General features: G+C 37.7%; 1 protein-coding gene across 2 annotated transcripts in view; it reads right to left on the bottom strand.

Annotated features, from left to right (window-relative positions):
• The window catches only part of TRPM3 (transient receptor potential cation channel subfamily M member 3), a gene marked incomplete at both ends in the record, with an annotated part of 379,891 nt that overhangs the window by 183,563 nt on the left and 184,096 nt on the right, over positions 1–12,232 (bottom strand). The window lies entirely within an intron of this gene.

Here is a 12,232-nt window from a genome sequence, read left to right as displayed (position 1 = left end):
AAGATATGGAAGGGTTATGGGTGCTTCAAAACATGGGCTGTTTTAGTTCCTAGAGCTAGTTCTACCCTCTCATCCAATGCTGGAAAAACAAGGTAATTCATCAGAGAGAAACCAGGGCATAAAATTTAATGTTTCTCATATCCAATGTTTAATTTCCCTGATTAGTGCTTCTTTGGACTTAAAATCTTCAAGATGCTAATGACACAAACAGCACTGAAGGTGCTTCAGCAACTTGCTTAAGGACAAGCAGGCCATGCATGCCTGAGGCGCTGCAGAAACAGAGGCTTTTTTCACACACTCCTCTAAAAGCACATCTTGCACCTAGTATAGTTACAGATATTACAGAAGCAGGACAGAAAATATAAGAGTGATTGCCAAATATACACAAAGGCTGAAGATGTTTCAATAGTTTGCAGAGAAATAAAGCAAACAGACCTAAACCAGCCTTTGGTTTAGATCAAGAATTCAGTGCATCATAAAGTTAAGTAGACAGATGGAATTTTCAGAAAGCTCTGAGATAATCAGGCTGACTGCAACACTACCCAAAGACCTATCAACAGTGATCTTTGTGAAATAGTAAAACAAGAGACAATTATGTGTTCAATCTTCCTGATGAAGCAGATTTACATAGCTGAGATTTCAGCAAGTTGATTCAGTCCTATCATTCTAGAAATTGGTAGTTGAGTGATGCCAGATACTCTCATTTTTCTTGAAAAGGCAGGAGGAGATGCCACCACAGGTGAAACATACCTCAGCAATAGTCACGTACGGAAAAGGACAAAAAAAGAAGCAGGCAGAAGCACATACCAGCACAGAAAATGCCCAAGCAGAAATCTGACAGTCTGGAATTACCTGTTTACTCTCAGTTGCATTTGCTGACTAATTTTTGTAGTAAAGTCAGTCATCAGCTATTCCTTATAAATATTTTTTTTCTCGGTACACCTATAACCAAAAGTACATAAAAGACGGACTTCTTTTCATTGCATTGCAGTTCTTTAGTAACAGGTACAGCAGAAACCGCCGCTTAAATTCTACTGAAATTCAGGTGTGCACAAAGGTCAAGTTTCAGTCTTAGTCCACCATATCTTCACATTTGATACTCCTCTGGAAACTAAATTAGAATATGATAAATACAATATAACCTAAAAAAAAAGAAAAAAATCCACAACATAACAAGATACAACAGATTGAGAGGTAAAACATGAACCAGTAAGCAGTTAAACCTGTCTTATTTACACCTACAAGATCAGAGAAGTCCCAGTTATCCTCCTACAAACTGATGTAAAAAACCCTTCACTACTAAGCTTATCAAAATACACATCTGTAACACTTGCTTTCTGTATCATCCATCCTAGTGAAGCCTTCTCTTCTGCTTTGAAAAGGCCACCCTGTAAACAGTCAGTCCAGAGGAATGATGTCTGTCATAGCCTGGAAGTGTTTCCTAATAAATAAGTCAAGAAGAGCAGCACATGGAAGGAGTCTGTAGAGAGGCTACCTAACACTTGCTCTAACCTTGTGAGTAAATGGGGATCACATGTCAGGATGAGTAAATCAAACCTGGTCTAAACACTATGCAGTCCTCTGCTACAACTATGACTGGACATAATAGGAACCTCTGCAAAGCAGTTTACAATTGGCAGTAAATGGCTCTCCAGAACTGCGACAAGACACAGTATGTTACATAAACATATGCTGCTTCAGTGAAACCTGCTTCTTAAATAGTCTAGAATTACTTCTGTCTTTCTGTAAAAGATTTTGTAAGTAATAATGACCAGATCCCTGAACTGACTGAGGTGTGTGCTCCAAGCACGTTTTTCAAATTAAAGGTAAACACCTTCTGTTGCTAGAGCTGTCCATTAAACAAATTGAGCACAACCACTGTGAGAGTTACAATCCTTCTTATAAAAAATGCCACAGTATACATCAGATGGTAATTTGTCATTCAAAGAACATTTTATGTCTACCATTTTACCCCTTCAGGATAAAGACTTCTGATACATTTTCTTATAATAAACTCAGTATACTTTCCTGCACCACAATGAATATCTTTCAAAATCAGTTCCTAATATGGTTCCAGCACCTTCTGCATGTTTCGAGCTAGAGTATCCAATAATAAAACAGTCTACTGCTGACAGTGACATGGAGAAGAAAAACACCTAAATAGACTGCATGAAAACAATTACAAAGCCAGATATAAATGAACTATCTGTAATCTTAAACATGTGACCTACCAGCAGATGACTGGTGAGCAGAATGCCATTTAAAATAAGTAGATCAAGACATACAAAATTATTGATGCAGAGCAGCATATGCTCTCCCTCAAGAAAGCAACATTGGTTATTTCTGAGACAAAAATAGGAGTAGCACAATAGGTCATCTAACATACTGTTCTGATAGTACAGCATTGTGCAGTCACCTTTCACCTATGTGAAAGGTCAAATAAGCTCAAATCCATATCAAATTTGCTTTCTATTCTCTTGGATATCTATATGAAATGCACCAAAACCAAGGACATAAAGAGCAATCAGTAAACCACCTTTTTAATATGTACACCTAATAATGTATTTTTGAGGGTTACGGTATTTTGTAAGAATATGTAAATACATTTGCAGTTCTATCTGTGTATTGCCTATGGCAGAAAAATTTACAACATGAAGGAGTGGGTGCTCTACTCAATGCTAAGTCAGCATTTATGACAGACTGTGGTTTAGTCAGGTTTGCATCCTGATAGTCTCCATATGGGCTACTAAAGAATAGGCATGGGGAAACAGCTATTTAAAATGTATGGTGACAATTGGAGGAACGCAGAACATCATTTGAGCATCCACACATGAGGTTAGGAAAGCCAAAACCCAGCTGTAACTGAACCCAGCATGGCATGTCAAAGGCAACAAGCAAGGCTGCTATAGGTAGATACGTGACTAGGAAGGCTAGAGAAAATGTGAGCCTATTGCTTAATGAGGTGGTGACCCTGGTGACACATAACATGGAAGAGGCTGAGGTACTGAATGCCTCCTTCATCTCAGTCTTTACTGGCAAGACTGACCTTCAGGAATCCCATGTCCCAGAGACCAGGGTGAAAGCCTGAAGAAATGGAACTGCCCTTGGTGGAAGATTATCAGGTCAGTGATAAATGTGTAAGCAAATTGGTCACACATAAGTCCACAGGCACTGGTGGGATACACTTGTGAATGATGAAGGAGTTGGCTGACATCATTATGAGTTTACTGTCAATTTTTATCAATCCTGGTAACTGGGAGAAGTACCTGAGGACATCAGAAAAGCAAATATCACTCCCACCTCCAAGAACGGCATCAAGGAGAACTGTCCAGGCATCAGTAGGCTTGTCAGCCTCACCTCAGTTCCTGGGAAGGTGATGGAGCACCAAATCCTAGAAAACATTTCCAGGCACATGAAGGACATGAAGATGACCAGGAGTAGTGAATATAGTTCACCAAGGGGAAGTCATGCTTGATCAACTTAATAAGCTTCTCTAATGACTGGCCTGGCAGATGAGGGGAGAGCAGTGGGTATTGTCTACCTAGATTTCAGTGACATTTTCGATGCTGTCTCCTATAAGATCCTTATAGTGAAGCTGATGAAATGCAGGCTAGAGGAACAGACAGGGAGGTGGATTCAAAACTAGCTGAATGGCTGGAGCTAGAGAGTGGTGTTCAGTGGCACGAAGTCTAGTTGTAAGTCAGTTACTAGTGATGTACCCCAGGATCAGTAGTGGGTCCATTAGTCTTGCTCAACATCTTTTTTTGGATTATGGGCCTGAGTATACCCTCAGCAAATTTGATGATCGCACAAACCTCGGAGGAATGACTGATACACCAGAGGGTCATGCTGCCATCCAGATGGGCTTTGACAGGCTGGAGAAACGGGGTGACAGGAAACTCCCGAAGTTCAGCAAAGTACAAAGTCCTGCACACTACACCATGCACCAGTATATCTATTGAGAAGGAACTTTACAGAAAAGCCCATGAATGAGCTATGGAAACCAAGTTGATCATGAGCCATTGTAATGTGTCCTTGTTGCAAAGAAGACTAATGATAACTTGGACTGCATTTGAAAGATGCTGTTAGCAGATCAAGAGAAGTGATCCTTCCTCTCTACTCGGCACTGGTGAGGAAACACCTGGAGTACTGTGTCCAGTTCTAGGCTGCTCACTACAAAGAAGAGAGACAAAGGCATACTGGAGACAGTGCAGTGAAGAGCCACTAAGTTGATGAAGGGACTGGAGCATCTCTCCTATGTGGAAAAGGCTGAGGGAGTTGGAACTGTTTAGCCTGGAGAACAGCAGGCTCAGGGAGTGGTCATATTAATATAAAATAACTGAAGGAAGGGTGCAAAGAAGATACAACCAGGTGGTGCCCAGTGATGACAGGCAATGGGCACAAACTGAAACACAGGAGCTTCCCCCGAATATTGGGAAACATCTTCTTGATGTGAGGCTGACTAAGCAGTAAAACAGTTTGTTCAGGGAAGTTCTGGAGTCATCTGCTTTACAGATATTCAAAAGCCAGCTGGACATGGTCCTAGGCAACTGGCGTTGAGTGTCCCCCTCTAAGCATGTGGGCTGCACTAGGTGATCTCCAGATAAGCTTTCCAAAATCAACCATTCTGTGATCCTCTGATACCACTGGTGTGAACTGGAGGCTACACTGCAATTTCAGTGCTTTGTGAGCTATCAGATTTTCATCTCAGGCATTTCTTCTCTCTGTACCACTTCTTCAAGAAGATAACAGCATGTATTAGACATAAATTATGCCATTATATAAAATCGTATCTTTTTAAAGAATACATGTATGCAGACACTCTTCCAAAAATAAAATAGGATTCACAATGTTTCTTGTAAAAAGTGTTGGCATGTTTATACACAGTCACTTGTGTATAAAGATACCAGCAGAAAGCAGGCAATTACTGTTTAAGAAATACATGAAGAGACTCTCTCAAAACTTATGAATTCTTCAAAGTGTTTATTACATAATATGTTTTGGTAACAGTTTTTCACTAACCACTGACTGGATTTGTATAGCAGAACTTGCAAGACAACTCTGATGCCAAAGCATCTGGAAAAGACGCTTTGAACTTCAAGTTCTTTGAGACATCTTTAGTTATGTATCCATGTGCAATCACAGACATATGTGCAGAATTTGAATGTATCAGGCCTAGAGTTCAGAAAATATTTTGCAGAGGGCACCACCATCCCATTACAAAGTGTGTTATACACCTTTACAAGGTTTCTACCAGTCTGTATTATCTCAGACAGGTATTATTTTAGGTTTATATAGTTTCAAATTCGCATAGCTTAGAGTTTAAGGCACCACTGGTTGCCACATTTTGCAGTTGCCTGACAGGCAGAATACTACGGTTAGGAACAACAAAGACCTTTCACGCTGAGTCTATGCTAGTCTTTACAGATCAGCTAGTAATTACAGAAATTCACTTTACCTACAGAGAGACATTTGATAGATTTGTCAAATCCATCAAAGTTTAAAAGATAATTTTTTACAGCTTCATAGAGTAAAAAAAATCCACTGTTTTGCCTTGCACTGCATTTTTTATGAAAATGAAGTCTTGAATTCTACATTTTTTTGTTTCCTTTATATGTATGCATGTAACTCTGTGAAGTTCTGGCTCTGAAATCTAATCCAGTAGATAAACCTCTTCTAAAAGAATTGAAATCAAATCTCAAACAGAAAGTAAGGAAAGTTTGTTTTCAGAATAAATACTAAACTTTCAATGTGCTTTCAGTACATCAGTTAAAGAAAACTTTGGGGACTGCTTCCATCACTCCTGGATTTCTATTTTGCTAAACTGTACTTCCTCAAGAGTAATACAAAGATGTAGACATGCAAAAAGTTCTTGCTCTCATTCGTACTCACAGCACCCTTAAAAAAAGAGAACCTCTTGTCATGCTGGCAACGCAAGAGAGTTATGTGACTTTTTTGGGGAGTGGAGGAAAATGTAGCACAGAGATGTGACACAGCACATGACACCATGCTCTCTTCCCTCTAAGAAACTGTATTTTTTCTCATTAGTTTGCCAAAAATACACTGATACAGTTGCTTCCCACATATAAAGAGGACCACAGAACTTTTCTTCCACTATTAGGACACAAATGTCACAATGTTGCTGCCACCTGCCACACTTGGAAAAGTCACCTTACTAATGAAACCCACCAGTGACGACACTGAAGGGCTTTCCTTTACCTCCAGCTCGCTAGGAAAATAAATATTCTAGGGTTGAGAAGGGTGGATTACATTTTTCTAAATTCTGCATTTAAGTAATACGTGTTGGACATGACTTCAGGGAAGGGTCCTTGTCCAAAACAGACAACAACAACTCCCTCTTCTCTTCTTCCTTTTGCCCCACCAGACCAGAAGCTTTTCTTTTCATAAACAAAGAGGGAATTCATCAGTTGCCTAAAATTTCATGCAGTTATATTTGCAAATTGCAAGCTAGTACAACATGCTGGAGATAAGACTTTTTAAAGCTTTTGCTTCCAGTTTTGTACTCAAATGAACAGATGTGGGTACAAGACAACAGCAAATAAAACTCCAATGAGTATTGTCTCACAGACACTGTTGCAAATGACTGCAGCAGACAAGTCAGATATAATGTCCAAAACTCAAAATTTTCTTTCTTGATGACTCTCCTTCACAGAGTCTTAATCATAACATTTCCTTCCTATCTCACAAAGTTCTGCCCACTTAGCGAAATAGTATCTAGTTGTTTCATATTTGTATAATATACGTATTTCTTCCCATTTCCTTGTCCTCACAAAGTACTTCAATCACAACCTTTAAACTGCAAAAAGAAACATTGAGGCCAAAATTATATGATAGCTAATTCTTTAAAACCATTTACCCCTATTCATAGAAACTTAGAAATACGTCTCCAGACATATAAATTCACAATGTAAATCTAGGAATTTTGGGATAACTTTTGGGATACATTAAGTAGATCAAAATATGTGAGCACCATAATGCTTCTTAGAGGCTACATGTATGCTAAAAATAAACTACTTGCCTTCAATTCTAAATTTCTAGTATGTGCATTGGTATATAAACTTCACAGAGAGTATGCAACCAGTATCAACCATATGCATTTGTGTCTCATAAACAAGTGGATACCTTGAGAAACTGCCTGTTAAGGAAGAACAGAAAGATGGGCTAGCACAGATGAAAGGAAAACAGTTCATCCATTGTGACTAGCAGCCCTTATTGGAATTAAAAACAAGCATAAACAGCCTTTCACTGCAAACAGAAAATACCCCTTTTGTTACCCCTTACTCCTTCCTTGCTTTTATTCCTTCAATGAGAGGATGGGGAAGAAAAAACCTGTAAGACTATTTGATGTCTCCTTTTTGAATTAAAAATCCACAAATTATTTTCGAAGATGCCCTTTAATGGCTTCCGCTTTTAATCAGCTTTAATAGCCCACACATTAAACTTATTTATTTTGAATAATCATCATCCAGTCAGATTCTTCTTTTATTTGACTGTGAAACTCAAGGATTTTCAATCAAGTTCATTCTTAATTGACACTGTTGCCAAGGGAAGGAAACTGAGACTCATGAGCACAACCAAAAGTAGAAATTAAATATAACATTTGCTTAAAACCCCCTTCTTCTGTTGAAATGCTCTTTGCCTGGAGCTAAATGAATTAGTTTCTTGTAGTGACACTGTTCTTTCTATTTTAGTGCTTTGCCTTTGTTCCTTTTCTAAATTAAATTGAATTAAAAATACAGTCATAGAACACCAACTTTTCAAAGTAGGAATGTGGGAAAGTGCCTCTCTTCATATGTTCTTTTAACAAAGTAGCAGACATCTGTGAAAATTTCAATATGGGACTCAAGGGGTTTTGGAAGGCAAAATGAAAATTTGTTGCAATTTCACTGAATTTGCAGTATTGATCCTTTATTTAAGGCACACAGTGAATTATTTTAGTTCAGCTTCATAAAGAAAATCCTTAGTAGTTGAACTGGTTTAGTCCATCTCTAACCCTGAGCATTTCATAAAAGAGTTGTAAGCCCCTTAAAAATAAAATGAATCCTGCCACATCTCTACAACATTCTACACGCAGTAGAAAAAATAAAATCTGGCTTCTGCTATTTCCTTAAGCATCCACCTGCAGTTACAATTTCTCCAGAAATCTGATTTAACTGGGTTCACAAAAGTTGATTTGAAAGAAAATTTTTCTGATGGAAGTTATTGGTTGTATATGAAATGATGTAATTAACAGCTACACTACAGGCAGAACAGACTTGGTTTCAATTTAATAAACACTGGTTTATGCTATCAATTTTACTTCAAGGTACTAACACTGAATATTACCAAAGTTTCCAGGAAATTATCATCATTTAATAGCATAACCTATGAATCAAATACAATGTAGCCCTTCACAAGGAACTGCTCCTTGAAAATAATTCACCAGATAATGTACATCCAATGAATAGTAAAAGATTACACAGGAAGCAGGGGAAGGTAAATGCCAGGTAGTTATGAACCCATTGCACCACTGAGTAAGTGAGAATTTTCATTTTTGTGTATGAATAACCTGAAATTCTGTGTATATAAGTACCGTAAGTAAAATGTTAATATAATCAAGCAACAATTAAAGCTTTTTTTTTCCTCAGTATGTAAGCAGAAGAGACAGATCCAATTTCATTCCTTCTAGAAAGATATTCCTGGGCTGAGAATGTCTCAGGGGTGTTCCCAGAGCATTTGCTAGAGCAGTACATACGGTTTCTATTCTCATTATACTTGATTCAGCACAATGAACATCCAGCTGCTGCTCTGAGGGCAATGACTCTTGGGAGCATCCATGGAGTTAGCAAGAAAACTAGTAAATTTTGTTCCCTTGCTCTGTTTTACTGAAGTCTACATCAAGTGTTTAATTGAAATTGTAGAGGATGATATGACAGATGTAAAAATAAGCTGTTGATTTAGCTGCTGCTGCTGAATTCCAGGAATACATGATAATTTTCTAGAAATAAAAAATTATCTGGAACCATGTTATTTTAAAAATAAACAACACAACCACTAGCTATCTGTAGATGATTTATATAATTTCTTTTCCCTCTTTTTCATCTTCTCATGAGCATTTGTACATAACTTGTTATATTCTTTTTGCTTGTTATATTCTTTTATATATATTATTGTTATATATATTGTTATATATATGTTGTTATATATATTGTTTTATATATATATGATATATATATTGTTATATATAAAAGAATTGTTATATTCTTTTTGCTTGAGCCAGACCATCTTGATTAAGCTACTTCAGAAAAGTAAGGAACTGGAGGAAGATGGCCATTGGTCTGTTACTTGATTATTTCTCTTCTCACAGAATCATAAAACAGCTTGGGTCGGGAGGAATCTTCAAAGGTCATCCAGTTCACACCCCCTGCAACGAGCAGGGACATCTTCAACTAGATCATGTTGCCCAGAACCACATATCACACATATGCTGAGAAATCCTTTCCATTAAAAAACCCCAGACAGTTAGGAAATCTTCCTTCTGCAGCTTTTCTTGTCACTTTTTAATACCTCTACATTCCTCTTCATAATACTGTTTCTTTCACCTAGCTTTTTCTTCTACTATTTCATTTTTGCAGTTGTCTCATTTATTTCCTGTTCTAACCTCTTCCTCCCCATTTGCTTTTTGCGACTTAGGATATTTGCAGATGGAAACAGGAAGTAATCAAATTCTACTTGTCTTTGATTACAAGTGTATCTACACAAATGTTCAGGATCTGACTTTGGAGTTCAGCAAAACTTTCTTTCATGCTCTGGTACTGGTTCAAAACACCTGAAAACAGGAAGCTCAAGCCTTGAGTAAAAAACATCCTTATTAACATATCTTTATTTCTAAATCAGAACTACATATGTGCCTTCAAGGTGGGTAGTCTATTAACCTGTAAAATGGGAGGACTCAAATACATAAATCACTAACATCCACTCTTAAAATATGGTAAACAGTTTAGCCATTAAAACAAAAACAAACAAGCAAACAACACCCTCTCCCTTAGCTAGTCAAAACCTGTTAATTAATTCAGCCAGATTTTGTCAAATGCAGTCAGAGGGAAAAAACATCCATAAAGAATTATGGCTATTATGAACAACTCCAATTCATCAGCTTAAGGAGATTTGAATCTAAATTTACTACTTATTAGTCCTAGGATACTATGGGATAAGGTACTCTAGACTTTTCTTAACTTTGTATTCTCAAATACATAAGCACTGACTGCAGTCAGACACTAATCTAGGTGCATGCACTCTAACCACTGAATTTGGTCTGTCTTGCTCACTCTTTAGTCAAATGCATACAAGAGTATTTGCAAACAGGATAATTACTGGCAGAGATACTGAAGGAAACAAACAGCATCCCTGAACACCTTACGGCCACCTGAAGAAAACATTCAGACCCAAGGTGGTAGGAAAACTTCCTCATATCCATTACCAAAGAACAAACATAATTTAGCGCCTTTCATCCTTTCATCCTTCCAGACTCCAATTTCTCTGTTTCAGGAGGCTTACAGATACTTTGCTTAAGTACACCAGTTTATTGTAAACAAGTTTAGTTTTTCAGTTGCTACGATACTGCCCTGACTTGAACCATGCACCCAAAACACCAATATTACTGATTCCCCTTTTCCTCAGGCTTAGAAGCTGTGACTTAACTTTAAATTTCATTTTTATATGTCCTGAAGGCAAATAATTAGCTATGCATACCTTTGTCTGAGGTAACAACTTCATTTGACTGTGTGACTACCCTTTCTATCTATCTATCTCGCAGAACTTTCAGTCCCAGAATCTGTCATCGTAGTGATTCTCCCTTCTCTCCCCCTATTTCTTGCAAAATCCTCAGATCCTGTTGACTCTGAAACCTGTTTCTAAGGTCAGTATTAGGTCAATCCCATAGCCTTGGTAAAATTCAGGTACAGAGTATGTGAAGACAAAAACCATTAATCGTAAAATAATTTCCAGTGTGGATATGGAGCTAAAATAAATTTTTCCTAAACCCAGTCACCATCTCAGGCATAAGATGTTTTTCATTCCTCTGGGAAATCCAGTATTTCTTGTAAGTTTTCCTGTCTCCAGGGCCTCAAATTCAAAAATATGATGGAGTTCCTAATGGAAATATGGAAGAAAGCATCTCCATAGACCTGGAACTGCTATGTGACTTATTGCTGAGTGGATTTTGATAAAAACTCCTGAATTGCCCCGTTATAAAATTTCCATTAGTTTCAGACCTAGGCCTGACAGAGACTGGAATAATGCAAGTAAGGTGAGTGTTCTTCCTGTTTTTAGCTTGGTTTCTCAGATTCACAGTATCACACAGAGTATCACAGTATGTTAGAGATTGGAAGGGACCTCAAAAGATCATCTAGTCCAATCCCATGTAGTTATGTTTTCCATTCCTTACATCCAAAACTTCTGACCCAAGTGATTGACTTTATCCAAATTGGTCAGGATAAAAGAGGTCACAGAGAAGCAAGGTCCTAAAATAGCCTGTAGAGAAGAAGGATGTGACCCCATAGGTGTTGCCAAAAGCAGAAAAAATGCAGAAGCAACACATGAGTTATTTGGCACAGTGGGTCCATGTGGAAGAAGGAAAAGAGATGAAGAGACAAATACTCTTAAAACAGGAAAAGTTTGAATTAAATTTTGCCTCATTTTAATCACCAAAGTCAGTCACCAAAGAAAGACAGATCTGAGAAACTGGTTTTGGTGCTTGCAGAAATGCTTGTTCAAATGATGATACTCCAATAATGGAACGAATGTCCAAAGAGAAAGAAAAAACTAAGAAACAAAATGGGATTACCTCAAAATGCAGATATCCTTATCTCAAAACTATTTAAAGTTATGTAACAAAAACAAAGCACTTACAAGCACCGTTGAGAATATTACAATTGCACAACATGCAAGTGTTCTGAAAGTGCTACAATTTTTGTGCCAAAATAATTTACACCTTCATTACATATACAATGCCTGTTTCCCCTCTATCACACTGACAGCTCTTTCAACAGAAGTACTCCATTCCCCTCCCATAAGAAATGCACTATGGCATTCCAGAGGGGATCCCAAAAGGCATTCAAGTATTAGAGATCTGTAAATCAGTGATGGAGGTGCAAAATGCTCAGTTTACTTTTTATCATCAATAGCTATGTTCACATTGTCATTCTTTTTTCAATCAGATGTCTCAAGGGCC

Source organism: Psittacula echo, assembly GCF_963264785.1.
Source record: "Psittacula echo genome assembly, chromosome: Z".
Classification (NCBI taxonomy): Eukaryota; Metazoa; Chordata; class Aves; order Psittaciformes; family Psittacidae; genus Psittacula; species Psittacula echo.
This window is presented reverse-complemented; position numbering and strand designations above follow the sequence as displayed.